Genomic DNA, 15,771 nt, shown 5'->3' on the forward strand with positions numbered 1-15,771 from the left:
TTATCAGATATGTACTACAATGATTTTCACCTAATTTTGTGCTGAACTTTCTACCACTGAGCTAGCTATTCCTTGAGCCCTTTTTATTCTGATAGTCTTACTAAGCTATAGAGTACTGTCCTTCAACCTGAGATCCTTCTCAGCCTCCTAAGTACTAAGATTATAGGCATATCCAACTATGCTTACCTAAAACAAAAGTTCTTAATTTAGAAAGGGCAAATTGTGTGTGTGTGTGTGTGTGTGTGTGTGTGTGTGTGTGTGTGTGTATGTGTGTGTGAGAGAGAGAGAGAGAGAGAGAGAGAGAGAGTGTGTGTGTGTGTTAGTTGAACCTTTGACCTCATAAACTAGGCAAGCATTTTATATTGAGCTATAGCCCCCAGTCCCTAATAATCTTTTGATGTTATTTCTAATTAGTAAGATTTTCTCATCAGTTTTTAAGTGAGCAATCTACTATGACTTGAGGACATTTCTTTAGAACTTTGAAAAGCAGCTTCAATTTTATGGGAAAAAAGTAAATATTTCTTTTCAAGCAGAAGCTTACTCTTAGAGATCCAAATTCTCACAAAAGTGAGCCTTAGCAATTTCTCTTAAACTCTGCTTAGGTGAGTGGCCTGTATGCTCCCCAAAATACCTACTTCCGTTCTAATTTAACTTACCACAATAATTATTATCTATTTGCAGATTATAAACTCTATAAGAAAAAAAAGTATCTCATTCTGTTTACTACTTTTTACTCAGTATTTGGCAGCAAATACTCAATGACTGTTAATTGAATCTTATGAAAATAACTGAACATGCCAAATAATTAGTGACAACCTTGGCAACTGAATAATCTGTGATACTGTAAAATTTTAAAATGGCCTATACTACATCCACAGAAAAGTGTAGCAGAGTGGCTCCAATGCCCATTCATGACAATAATTCTCAGATAAACTAGAAATAGAGGGCAACTGCCTCAAATAGATAAAGAACTATAAAAAGCCTAGAGATAACATCATACTTAATAGTGAGAAAGTCAAAAGCATTCCCACTAAGATCAAGAATAAGACTATTGCCGTACGTGGCAGTGCACGCTTGTAATACCAGGTTTTTGGGAGGCCGAGACAGGAGGATTTAGTGAAGCCCTTTGCTACTCAGTGAGATCCTGTTTCAAAATAAAAGAAAATAAAAGGCATTCATCCTCAGGAGGAATAAATAAAAATTGTCTTTGTTTGCAGATGACAGCATCATTTATATAGAAAACCTAAAAAACTGACAAAAAAATCCTCTTAAAATTAAGTGCTTATAGCAAGATTGCAGAATATATGTTTAATATACAAAAGTCAATTGCTTTTGTATATATACCAACAATTAACAAATAGATTTTGAAAATGAAAACACAGTGCTACAGCATGCCCCAAGAGGAAATACTTAGCAAAACCAAATACTGTCAAGATGTCAGTTCTACTAAACTTGATCTATAAATTCATTGCAATGTCAGGCAAAATCCCAGCAAACAATTTTGTAGATATTAAACTAACCCTGATTTTTATATAGAAAGGCAAAATCACAACATAGTCAACATAATATGGAAGAAGAAAGTTGGGGGGGGGGGACTGATACTACCTGACTATAAGACTCACAATAAAAAAACAGTAAATCAAAACATCATTGTTCTGGCAAAAGAACAAAGAGATCAATATAACAGAATAGAAAGCCCCAAAATAAGACCCAAATAAGTATAGCCAACTGGTATCTGACAAATAAAGGCAATACAAGGGAGAAAAAAAAAATACTCTTTTCAATAAATAGTTTGGAACTAGATACCCAAATATAAAAATATGAATTTAAAAACAAACCTTACAACATCTTTCACAGCAGTAAACTAAAAATGGATCATACTTAAGGCAAATCAAAAGACCATAAAATTTCTAGAAGATACCATAAAAAAATCTAGATAACCTTGGGTTTGGCAATGACAAAAGTTTGGTCCATGAAATAAAGAACTGATAAGCTGAAGACACTACCAAGAGAAGAGAAAGACAAACCATAGACTAGGAGAAAATATATGCATAATAATGGTTACCTATCCAACATATAACAATGAACAGCTCAATTTAAAAACTGGCAGATCAGAATAGATATATCACCACAGAAGATATACAGATGGCTGATAAGCACATCAAAAATGCCACATATGTCATCAAAAAAATGCAAAGTTAACCGGGCGTGGTAGCACATGCTTGTAATGCCCGGGCTTGGGAGGCAGAGACAGGAAGATCGCACAGGTTCCAAGCCAGCCTCTCTGGCTTAAGAGATCCTGTTTCCAAATAAAATAGGCCTGGGAGTATAGCCTGGAGATAGAAGGGTTTCCAGGAATCCCAGTACCACCAAAAAAAAAAAAAAAAAAAAAAAAAGCAAAGTTAAAGAACAAAGAGGTGCCACTATACACCTACTAGAATGACCAAAATCCAGAACACTGATAAAGGCTGCTGAGAATATGGAGCAACAGGCATTCTTTCACTGTTGGTAGGAATGCAAAATAGAATGGCCACTTCAGAAGAGTTTAGCAGTTTTGTTTTGGTTTTTGGTTTTGTGGTGGTTCCAGGGATTAAATGCAGGGGAGTTGAACTTCTGAGCTACATCCCCAGGCTCTTTTCCTTTTTGTTTTCAAACAGGGTCTCACTAGGTTGGTGACATTCTCACTACATTGCTGAGGCTATCCTTGCCACAGCCTCCCCCATACTAAGATTGCAGGCATGTGCTACCATACCCAGCTAGTTTTTTTTAAATAAACTTTTAACATCTGATTCAGCAATACTGCTCCCAAAAGAGATGAAAACTTATGTCCATACAACCATCAACATAGGATTTTTACAGCAACTTTACTCATAATGGTCAAAATACTTGGAAGTGATCAAGGTATCTTTCACTAGATGAATGGATAACTTTTGGCATATCAAGACAATGGAATATCATTCAGTGCTAATAAGAAATGAACTACCAAGACATGGAATTAATTTAAATGCATAATCCAAAGTCTGAAAAGGTTCCATACTATACGATTCCAACAATATGACCAGCAAAATTATGGAGGGAATAAAAAGATCAGTGGCTGCCAAGGGTTAGAAGGTAGGGAGAAATGAATAGGCAGAGTCAAGAACTTCAGAACGGTGAAACTATTCTGTAGAGATATAACAGTGAATATTATCATTATACATTTGCCCCACCCCATAGAATATACAACACCAAGAGTGAGCGCTAATATAATCTATGAATCTGAGGTAATAATGATTTGTCAATGTAGGTTGATCAACTGTAATACACTATATTACAATTTTAGCACTCTGGTAGAAGAGTTTGATAATGTAGAGGGGAGCTGTGCATTAATATGGGTATACATCAAATACCTATGGCTTCGATTTAATTTTGGTGTGAATTTAAAAGTACTCTAAAATATGAATTCTATTTTTGTTTAAAAAAAAGCATAGTGGCTTCTATTGACATAGAAAGATGCTTCAAATAAAATATTACATGAGAGCTGGGTGTAATCCCCGCGTTTGGGAGGCGGAAACAGGAGGATCGCGCAGGTTCGAAGCCAGCCACGCTGGCTTAAGAAACCCTGTTTCCAAATTAAAATATAAAAAATAGGTGTCTGGAAGTGTAGCCCGGAGGTATAAGGGTTTCCAGGAACCCCAGTACCACCAAAAAAATAAAATAAAATAAAACTATATATATATATATATATATATATATATATACACATGAGAAAAGTAGACAGCAATATACATGGTCCAATTTCCTGACCATATTTATTAAAAACTGCTATTGTTGCCTGTAATCCCAATACTTGGGAGGCAGAGGCAGGAGAACCACAGATTTGAGGACAGCCTTAGCAATGTATCAAGACCCTGTTTCAAAATAAAGAAAGGAAAGGAGGGTGGGTGGGTGGGTGGGTTACGGTATAGGTTGAAGGCAGAAAGCCCCTGGGCTCAATCTCCAGTACCAATGAACAAACAATTGTTGCTTTTTATTCCTTTTCTTTATCTTCCTAGGAACTATGACATACTGAACAACATATAGGCAAAAATATTTCACATATATCTTATATATTCACCTTCATTTTGAGTAATCTTTATCGCTAAAATTTCACATTTTCCTGAGAAATCCTATTGTCTAGATTCTAGTTCTACTTGTGCACCAGCTTTCCTATAGTTAATAATGAATTTCCTTGGGTACCAGTTTTCTTTTTTACGCAATGAAGGGTGCATCAGATAATTGCTAATTATGCTATCTGTCCATTTTAGTACTTTATAAATTCTAAACTTAAAAATCACCTAACTTGATTTTTTTTCACCTTGCTTGATTAACTTTGAAGGAGAAAAGGATGAATTAATCTTGAGAGAAACAAAATAGCAGTATTTAAAAATTAAGTGCAATTTTAAAAAACAAATCTTGACTCATTGCTTTAATTAAATGCTATATAAATGAACAACTTCTGGATTTTTTTTTTGGGGGGGGGCATTGCACCACAGGGAAAGAGTATGAAAGCAATTCTACAAGGACCAAAATTCATACAGTCCAACATTATACTCTTCTGAGTGTCAGTCAATAGTTATATTGTTCAATAAGGTAGCTACTAACTGTATGTGGCTACTGAACTCTCCAAGTGTACTAAGTTCAAACTGAAATATGTTACAAACTACATTTGATTTTGAAGATAGTACAAAATTTAATGTAAATATATCTAATTTTTATATTAATTATAAATTAAAATGATGCTTTGGATAGAGCTAAGTGTTTCAGCTATATAAAATTAAATAAAATGTATTACTACAATTAATTTCACCTGTTCCTGTTTCTTTTTTAATATGTGGCTACAGTGGCAAGCACATGTAACCCAGATACTTCAAGGTTAAAGTAGAATTTAAGTTTGAAGCCAGGCCAGCTTGGGCAACATAGCAAGACTAATAAAAAAAAATATGTGGCTAATAAAAAAAATTAAAATTACATTATCTGGTTCATACACCAGATGGCACTTATCTCAAGGTGGATTTTATTATAGTTTAGGAATAAATGAATAAAAAGCTCACTAAAAAGTATCCAGGGATGGCAGAATTCAGAGGCACAGAGGCAAGTGCCAGTGTTCAGTAATGACAATACCAGAAGTAGCATAGATGACATTACTCCTGTGGAGAGATCTTCGTTGCCTCCCTTGATTCCCATGCCTTCTTTTCCAGGTTTCTTGTTGATTCTATCAGCTCCCTGACATTTTTTTCTGACACAGTTCCCTTTTCCTTAATTGAAATAGACAGTTTATGTTGTTTGCAAAGAAAACTCTATCAATACATCACTGATTAGGTAACTGCCATTCCTGCTTGAGTGTCTCTATTTAACCGGCCCACAGGTAATGGTATGGATCTAGAACATCCTCCAAAGTCTCCTGTGCTCAGAGTTGGGGTTTTAGGGAAGTGAAAAGATCCTGAGGGAGCTGACCTGTCAGTGGATTAAAACTTGCTGATGGCTAAATGAGTACTGAGCTGTAGGACCCAGGTGGAGGAAATAGAGGTCAACCAGGAGCATGCCTTAGAAGGATTTTGCTCCTCTTTATCCTTTTCTTCTCTTTCCATTTCCTGGTTGCCGTGCACTGAGCATTTTTCCTCCACCATGCCCTTCTGCCATGAAGCTCTGCCTCAACTCAGGCCCAGAGCAATGGAGCTGGTTAACCACGAACCAAGTCCTCTGAAACCGAGGGTCAAAGTAAATCTTTTCTCCTCTAAGTTGTTCCTGTCAGGTGTTTTGGTCACAGCAACAAAAAGCTAACACATTCAAATTACTCTTCTTAAATAAACTAGTCAGATTGTAATCAACTAAAAACCCTATCATTTTCACCCCAACACTTTCAGTTTACATAAGACATTTTTTAAGCAAACCAAACTCATCTGATAATGACTTTATTCTACTACTCACTCACCCCACTTTGAACACAGTTCTCTTTCTTTCTTTCTTTCTTTTTGAGATACTGGGGATGGAACCAAGGGGCATTGTGCCGCCAAGCTACACCACCAGCCCTATTTTTTAGTCTTTTTATTTTTGAAACAGGTTGTCATTGAGTTGCGAAGGGCCTTGCTAAGTAGCTGAGGCTATCCGGGTACCATGATCCTCAGGTCTCAGCCTTCTGAATGCTCACAGTTCACTAACTTGCTATATTCTACCTAATGTTACAAAATTTAGTGTTCATTTATGATTTGATATTTTCAAATTTTAATGTAAGGATATCCAGTCAATTAAGCACTGTCAAATGCCAGGTTCTAATATGGATACAATGATTAATAGAAAAGCTTACCTTAAATAATTCAAAACACTACCTTGGTCACTATAATATTATTTAGAATATCCTTCCCAACTAACCCTTACTCGGTACAGCTAAAGAAGAAGTATTTAATATTTTCTTACCTTATTAAGTTAACCAAATAACCTTTTTGTCAAAGTTATTTGTGAGTATCATAAATTATAAACAATGAAACCCAACTTTCCTACGTAGTATGCATGTATATACACACCACACACTAATATATTTGGCCTATAGATACAATAATGTCTCTACTTTCAAGAAGCTTAAGAGTTCAAAATGAAAATACATATACATAAGCATTAGAATATAACAACTACTGAAAAAAAAGGCATATTTAGCAGAGATTCCCAAAGTTACTGGCTTACCATCTCCTTTTCAGAAAGAAAAAATTACTCAGCACTCCCCTTGGGGACTTATTTAAGAAGACTGAATAAAAACAATGCCTTCCTTGAACTGCACCTGAGGCTAATACCACCTCCTCTCTACCTCCTTACTCAAATCCCCACTGAATTGGTCCAGCATTCAGCAGTATCATCAACTTTAGTAATCTATGAGTCATATAATGTACTGTTAGAATGCCAGGAAGAGGTCTCTAAGTTTGTTAAATAAATCAGAGAGTATAACTTCTAAATCGATTCTAGAAAGAGATGGATTTTCTTAGATTGACATATTGGGAGAGAGAGAAATGGCAAATGAGAGCCATATGGTCTTTGACACAACTACTCCTTGCTTCTAGTCACAGATAAATGTAAACAAAGATTTGTTTGTGTTCTAATAAGACTTTATTTACAAAAACAGCTATCAGGCCATAGTTAGATCACTCCTGCCTTGTATCATCATTCTCTTTATTGCTCAATCGAGAAACCTAGGCATTATCCTAGAATCCCTGCTCAGAGGCAGAATACCATGGGTTCAATCCTCCATATTGAGAGAGAGAGAGAGAGAGAGAGAGGGGGGGGGGAGAGAGAGAGAGAGAGAGAGAGAGAGAGAGAGAGAAAACTTAGAAGCAGAGTTCACGTTACAGTTAAGAATGAATGTGGAAGTTAGCCTCTGGAATGTTTCACAATTAAATGTCCACATCCTTGCATAGAACTTTCACACTGTACCAGAGATAGATCTGTGTGATCAGCAGCACACAGCAAATATGATAGTATATGATTTCTGATATTAGGTTATAAAAGACTATAGCTTCCATCTTAGGTGGTCCTGATGTGTGTGTGTGTGTGTGTGTGTGTGTGTGTACACACATTTAGTCTGAGAGAAAGCAGTTGCCAGATGACAAGCAGATCCACAGAGGTCAGCATGGCAAGCTTCTAAAGGTCCCTATCAATGGCCATGTGAGTGAACTTAAGAACTGGATCCTCCTGTCTTCAGATGACATGACCCTGGCTGAAAACGATCTTGAAACAGCATATCCAGATAAACTACTCCTGGATTCCCAATCCTTCCAAAGTGAGATAATGTTTGTTGTTTTAATTTTTTAAGTCTTTGAGCAATTTGTTACACTGAAATACATAAGATATGTGATAAATCTACAATAGCCCTCCTCTTACTCTAATTACAACTGAAGTCTATAGACACAACACAAAAACTACCTGAAGAATCTGAGAAGTAAAAAATATCAGACTGTGAAAGACAGTGAATCTATTTTTATCTTTAATAGTCTTGTTCTGAAAGTAAGCCCAAGTCACAGACCTGTGTATACGATAGCACAGTTACCTAAAACTCTGATAGAACTCTCATCTTTATGGCCAGATGAATCATACAGAGATGTCATGTGGACTAAAGGTATGTGTGTATGAACAAATCTCTGGGCTTTTTCCTCTTTTCCCTTAAGAGTTTTTCACAACCAGTTCCCAAGCAAGGAGCTGCACTATTGGAGCAATAACAAAGGTAGATAAAACAAAAGAAACACCATTCATCTTATCAGAGGAACTGAGTAAAAGGAAATCATATAACCTAAATAATGTGGGAGAGATCTGAGAGAAAAATATGAAGAAAAAGATCCTCAAATTCTGAGAAAGAGCATGTAGAAGTCTCAGGTTCAATTCTGAGGGGGTATATATACTGCATTAGACCCAAATAGTACAGCACCTCTCAAAGACTTCTGAAAATCAAACTGATATTTAGATTATTGCCCAAGTTCCAGATTAATCCTTAAGGGGTACATGCATGAAACAGAACCAAAGAAGCAAAAGCTCTGAAAACTGAACAAAGATTAAAACTTTCCCACAGAAGGCAAAACAGAATTTATAGTCTGTACCTAAGCAAGTTTGATTGCCTGACAAAACAAAAACACAAATGAACAAAAAAAAAAAAAAAAAAAAGAAAGAAAGAAACAAGAATTCTCCAGAAGACTGTAAAAGGCTGCAGACTCTAACCAATATAACACTTAGAATATCTAAGATACAGTCCAAAAATTATTTGTCCTAAAAAAGAACCCAAGAAATGTGATCAAATCTTGAGGGAAAAGGCAACACATGTGCTGACCTCCAAATAACCCAAATTATGTCTTCTCTAGCACTAAGAATAGACAGGATTATGACCTATTGCAAATGATTTGGCTTCCCTAAACTAGGGTTCATCAGCTGTGACACAAACCCATCACAGGCAAAAAATATACCTGGGCCCATCCACCTCACCCCACTTGGAAATGTGGGACAAGTAAAACTGTCACACACATGATGCTCATGCTGCTTGCTATGCCTTTCAATAATAAGACCTCTTATCATGTCTCAGCAACCATAAAACAGGTTAAACTGTCAGCTTACTAAGGGTAAAAACTTCAGACCTTTTATCGATGTTGTGATAAAAATTCAGTGAACTTGTAGATCAACAGAAAATACTCTAATAAAATAAGAAGAAAAAATTAAAAACACAATGAACAGAACCTTAGAGACCTATGAAACAATAATGAAAATTCTAACATTCATGTTATTAATGTCCTAGAAAGAAAGGGGTGTAGCTCAGAGGTCGAATGCCCCAAGATTTCATTGCCAGTACCAGACACACACAAAAATGAATAAATAAAATAGGTATGACTGTCAAATTTTAACATTGGTAAGAATTTTCAATACATGAACATTTTACTATATATGACAACTGTTAACATAAAAGAGGAGTGGTAAATGGACTATATGGTATTAAAACTCTGCATTTATTCATAGAAATATAACTTAGCCATAAAGTTAAGTATGTATATTATAATATATAGAACAGCTTCCAAAATACATAAAAAGGTGTAATGCAAAAGTAATAGGTAAATTGAAATGGGATGCTAGTAAACATTAAAATAATACAAAAGAAAACAGAAGAAATGGGAAAAACAGAAATAACAAAACAAATAATCTAATCCAAATAACAGTAAAAATTATAAGTAGTCTGAACACATCAATAATGAGAAAAAGATGGTAATGTTTAATACCAAAAAAACTACATACAATAAGCTGCTTACAAAAAAAGCTGCTTTAAAAGACCTTGATTAAAAATAAAACAATGAGCGGAGCTTGGAGGCACCCGCTTGTAATCCTAGCATTTGAGAGGCTGAGACAGGAGGATCACGGTTCACAGACAGCCTCAGCTACTTAGTGAGGCCCTTTGCAACTTAGGGAAACCCTGTTACAAAATAAGGAATAGCCAGGCATGGTGGTGCAAGCTTGTAATCCCCACGCCCAGAGACAGGATCGCTTGGGAGGCAGAGACAGGATCGTGCAGGTTCGAAGCCAGCTGTGCTCACTGGCTTAGGAGACCCTGTTTCCAAATAAAAATGTAAAAATAGGTCTGGGAGTGTAGCCCGGAGGTAGAAGGGCTCCCAGGAACCCCAGTACCACCAAAACAAACAAATAAATACATAAGGAATAAAACATAGGTCTGGGGCTGTAGCTAGGAGGTAGATTGGCCTGGGTTCCATCCCCAGTACCCAAAACAAAACAAAACAAAAACAAAAACAAAAACAATGAAAAACTATGCCATGCAATAGAAAGCTGGAGTGTTTTATAAACACCAGACAATGTAAACTTCAGAATAAGAAATATTATCAGCAAAAAAGAGGGGCAATGTGTGTATGTATGTTACTATCACTACAAACTACACCGATGTGAGACTACAATGTACCAATAAAAGTATAAAAAGAGAAGCATTATATGATAAAAAGATAAATTTACCAAAAAGGCATAATAATCCTAAATGTCTGTGACTAAAAGAACTTCAAAAAACAGTTAAATAAGCCGGGCATGGTTGCTCATGCTTGTAATCCCAGTACTTGGGAGGCTGAGACAGGAGGATCTCACAGGTTCAAAGCCAGCCTCAGCTACTTAGTGAGGCTCTCAGCTTGGTTTACAAATAAATATAAAATAGATCTGGGAGTATAGCCCAGAGGTAGAAAGCCCTTGGGTTAAAAAAAAAAAGTTAAATAATATTGATTTAACCAAAAGGAGAAATAAAAAATTATAAACCCACAATTAAACTTGGAGACTTCAACACTCTTCTCTCAGTAACTGATAAAACTAACTAGTTAATAGGAAAAGACAGAGAATACCTGAAAAACACTTTCAACCAACCTGACCTAACATTTATAGAATACTCTGTCCAACAGGTTATATATCATCAAATTAAATAAGAATCAGTAACAGAAAGCTATCAGGAAAATCCCTAAATTGTGGAAATTAATCCATAGAGGTCTAGATAACTCATGGGTCAAAAAGAAAAAGCACATAGGGAATTGGAAAACATTTTAGATTAAATGAAAACATGAATGAATAAAAACTGAATAAAAAATTAAAATTTGTGGGATGCAACTAAAGCAGTGCCAAGAAGGAAATATATGCTTAAACACTAATAATAATAATAATAATAATAATAATAATAATGATTCAAAGAAAACAAGGAGATAAAAAGGAAACAAAGATCAGAAATTAATGAAATTCAAAAAAGAATCAACAGAAAAAGTCAATGAAGTAAAAAACATCATTCTTTGAAAATATTACAAAAAATTATTAATTTCAAGACAGACTAAAATAAATACATGAACATACCCCCCAAAAGACCCTGCATATGTAAGTACCAATATAAGAAATGAAAAGAAATGGACTGCACAGACATGATAATGGAGTATAATGAAAACCTTTATGCCCATAAATTGCACAACTGAGCAAATGTTCAAATTCCTTAAAAAACACATACTGCTAAAGTTCACCGAGAATAAATAGTGTATCTATTTAAAACAATGAATTTGGAAGATTGCAGTTAGTGGACAGCCTCAGCTACATAGTGAGGCCCTTTGCAACTCAGTGAGACCCTGTTTCAAAATAAAGAATATAAAACAGGCCTGGGAGTATAGCTCGGAGGTAGCATGCCCTTGGGTTCCATCCCCAGTACCCCCACCCACACACACACACAAATAAAACAATGAACTTGTAAATAAGTCCTTTTTTGAACAAAACTACAGAAAAATTATTTCACTAGTGAATTCTATCAACATTTAAGGAAGACATAAGACTAATTCCATACAACTCTTTTTACTACTTTATATAGAGGAAATACTCAATTCATTTAATGAGATCAGCATTTCTGATTCCAAAACCAGATACTACAAGAAAAAGAAAACTATTCACAAATTATCTGCCATGAACATAAACAAAACAGCCTACATAAAGCAGCAGCAAAAGAATCCAGTAATATGTAAAAAAAAAAAAAAAGATTATTATGACTGTGTGGGGTTTATTCCAGGAATGCAAGGCTAATTCAACATTTGAAAAATTAATCAATATAATCTACCTTATAAATAAGCTAAAGAAGAATACTATATGATTATCATGAGTTCAGAAAAAGCATCTGTCAAAGTCAACATACATTAATGAATAAAGCTCAGAGAATATAGGGAAAGTACTTTGATAAAACATCCACAAAAAAGTTTACAAATAATATCATATATAAAAAGAGGCCAGTTGTAATGGTGCACACTAGTACAAAACATAAACCAAAGGTAATAAGTATTTTAAATTCATCACTTTCTTTACTACATTTTACTATTATCTGTACTTTTGTTGAGATTATTTATATATTCTGTATCAGTGATTGAACCCAAAGGCATTCTACCTCTGTGCTACATCCCTATTCTTTTATTATTGATGTTTATCTTGAAAAATGGTCTCAGTAAATTGTTGAGGCTAGCCTCCAACGTGTAAACCTGTCTCAGGATGCCAAGTACTGGGATTAAAGACTGCACTCCCACATCTGGCTATTACCTTCCTTCTGAATACAATTTATTTAAATTTCTATCATTTATTTCTTTAGCAGTACTAGGGATCAAACCTGGAGCCTTGCATATGCTACACAATTACTCTACCACTGAGCTATACACTCAGCCCAAGGTCATTTCATTTAATTTTTAATATTGGCCATATTTAGTAAACTAGTTTACAAAATTCCTGAAAATTTAACAGTTTTTGGTAGCCAATACAAGCCAGTATCAAGCTCACCATTACCTAAAATAAAAACTGATAATAACAAGTGCTAAGAAGGATATGGAAAAACTAACATTCTTATTCATAGCTAATGGCAATGCAAACTGGCCCAGCTACTTTGGAAAATAGTTTGGCAGTTTCTTACAAAATTAAGCTTGTACTCCACACAGCCTATCAAGCCTACTTCAAAATATTTACCAAAAATAAAAGAAAACCTGTGCTTATATAAAAGCCTATTATTAAATGTTTACATTGGCTTTATCCATAACTGCCCCAAACCGCAAGGCACTGAAATTGTCCTTCAACCGATGAACAGATGAACAGTGGTGCATACATAAAATGAATAAAATGAATACAAGGGTCAGTAAAAAATAAAGGGGGTCATTAACTATTGTTACATCCAAAAACATTGATATGTCTTAAATGCCTATGTTAAACTGAAAAAGTCAGACTCAAGAAAACCTGCATATATGATTCCGTTTGTATGACATTCTGGAAAAGACAACTACAACAACAAAAAACTATGGGCAGAAAAGAGATTAGTAGCTGCCAGATTCTAGGTGTGGGAATAGTTAACCATAATAAGTAGCATGACAAAATTTGTCCCTGTAATGATGTGTTTAATATCTTAAAGAGGTAAACTTTACATCAACTAAGAGCTATTATCAGAGAAATAAAATATAACTTTAATGATATACAAACAGGTCAATTGTTTATAGGAAAGTGGGCATTTGTAAAAATAACATTAATGACAAGTATTATTCTTTTCAAGAAATGAATCTTCAAAAAAAGTTGAGTATTCTTGTTTCTGGCAATTTCGTGGAGTAACACTTTTTCACAAGCTCCAAAAATTATTCATTCTTAAATCCTTAAATCTAGCTGGGCATGATGGCGCAAGTTTGTAATCCCAGCATTCAGGAGGCTGAGACTGGAGGATCAGGGTTTGCAGACAGTCTCAGCTACTTAGCGAGGCTCTCTGCAACTTAGTGAGACCCTGTTTCAAAATAAAGAATAAAAAATAGGGCAGGGGGTGAAGCTCAGAAGCCAAATGCCTCTCGGTTCCATCCCCAGACCCGCAAAATTAATTAAAAAAAAAAAAACTTAAATCTAATGGTTTCAAGGTAAAACCATTAATTCCTTTCAAGTCATTTTCTGTGCTTATTGCCTTTCAAATATTTGTTCACAAAATGTTTCCTCCTGAGACACAGGTAATTCATAATAAAAAAATAATTTTAAACTAGTACTTCCAAAGGTGGAAGCCTACCAAACAATAAGAAAACAGATTTTATACCCTGTCACTACATGTTGTGTTGCAATAAATACTGCACCCCTTGTTTGTAGTTCTGTTTACCAAAACGGTCTCTTATCTTATTCTATTTACTCTGCCTTGCAGATGTCAACCACTTTCAGGGTCTCAAACATCATTTCCTCCAATTAAATTACTCGTCTCCTACACTATTTCTGTACATTGTGCATATCTCAATTATATATGTATCACCTGGCACTGCAGGTATTTGCTAATAGTCATATTTTTTATATTGATTCCTGGTGAGTTCATTCATTCTGAGAAGATAGGAATTAGATTTCTTCAAAGGGACTGAGGTTCAGCATTATCATTTCAAAGTTTATGACAGACTCCCAAATATATATTTGAAACCCATCAAGCATTTTTAGCTACCTGGTGGTATCGTTTTTTATTTTTGGTAGTGTGAGGTATGTAACCATGGCCTAGCACATGCTAGGCAAGCCATCTTACCACTAATCTACACCCCAGCTTGATATCCCCCAAAATAAATTTATTCTTTCTCTAAGAAACATCAGAAGAGAGTCTTATAAATGCTATCTTTTAACTGTTATTGCACAACTCTCTCTTATTGTTTGCATTCTTCTGGAGGTCTTTAAGCTCTTTCAGAATGTTAAGAGTTTCCAACTTACCAACATATATATAAAGTCTGAAAAAGCACTGATCTATAGCATTTATTAAACATGTAGAGTCCAGTGAGATGCAAGCACCTGCATTTTAAGTGTAACTATTGTGGATTTCCCTGTACCCAAAAGTTTGATAAGCACTGTTTAAAAGAAAAGTGAGGTACTGAAAGAGGACAGTTTGGGTATACTAAGAAATATGCTGTAATTTCTTTCCCATTTTGGAGGAAAAAAATCTGAATTTTCAAACCTCATAGCCATCTCACATCCTTAAAATTAATAACTTGAATGATTCCATTAAATAAGTTTAGATGAAACAATGACAATTTTATTCACAACTTCTGCTGTGCATTAACCAAGATAAATTTGAAGCATTCATAAACTGCGGACTTTCACTGAAAAATGATAAAAAATTTTAAAAAAGTTCCACACAAATGGAAAATACAGACGATAGTTCCTTTTACTCAACTTTAAATCTCAGTTAAACAGAATGCTTGGTGTTTGAAGTTTGTTCTGATTCTTGCTGAAAAACGTGTGTGTCTCCCAAAGGGAATACAAGTGTAAAGACTGTCAACATGTTTAGGTAGCTGTGTAATATGCACAAAGGGCAAAAACATACTACCCCTCTAAAATACATTATTATTAAAAATAATTATTAATTCTTAGGAGATACTGGTTTTGACAACCCAGTAAAGATTTACTAAACACAAATATTAAAAGTTTTATGAAGAACACAGAGATGATCAAAACACTATCCCTAGTGCCAGAGAATCTATAATCCAAAAGAAGGTGGGGTTTGGCTGGAAAAACATACATACAATTAGCAGAACGTGGTCAGTGCTGGAACTCCCCAGAAGTTCTCAGTTTCAGGTAACTAAAATTCGGACAATGAATATTTCATAGTAATTTCTAATTGATTTCGTGCAGAGGTGAACAGGTCAAGAAAGCTTATAAGAAAGCGCCTTTTAACTACAGTGCGTGATAAGCAGCATTCTGGGAAACCTGCTTACGTTTTAATACACACACTTAAAATTAGGGCTTTAGGGG

The 15,771-nt window shown here is 35.0% G+C and overlaps 1 protein-coding gene across 1 annotated transcript in view; it reads right to left on the reverse strand.

Annotated features, from left to right (window-relative positions):
* The window catches only part of SNX2 (sorting nexin 2), a gene marked incomplete at both ends in the record, with an annotated part of 47,624 nt that overhangs the window by 30,955 nt on the left and 898 nt on the right, over nt 1-15,771 (reverse strand). The gene's annotated exons all lie outside the window — the stretch shown is intronic.

Source organism: Muscardinus avellanarius (assembly GCF_963383645.1).
Source record: "Muscardinus avellanarius genome assembly, chromosome: 7".
Classification (NCBI taxonomy): Eukaryota; Metazoa; Chordata; class Mammalia; order Rodentia; family Gliridae; genus Muscardinus; species Muscardinus avellanarius.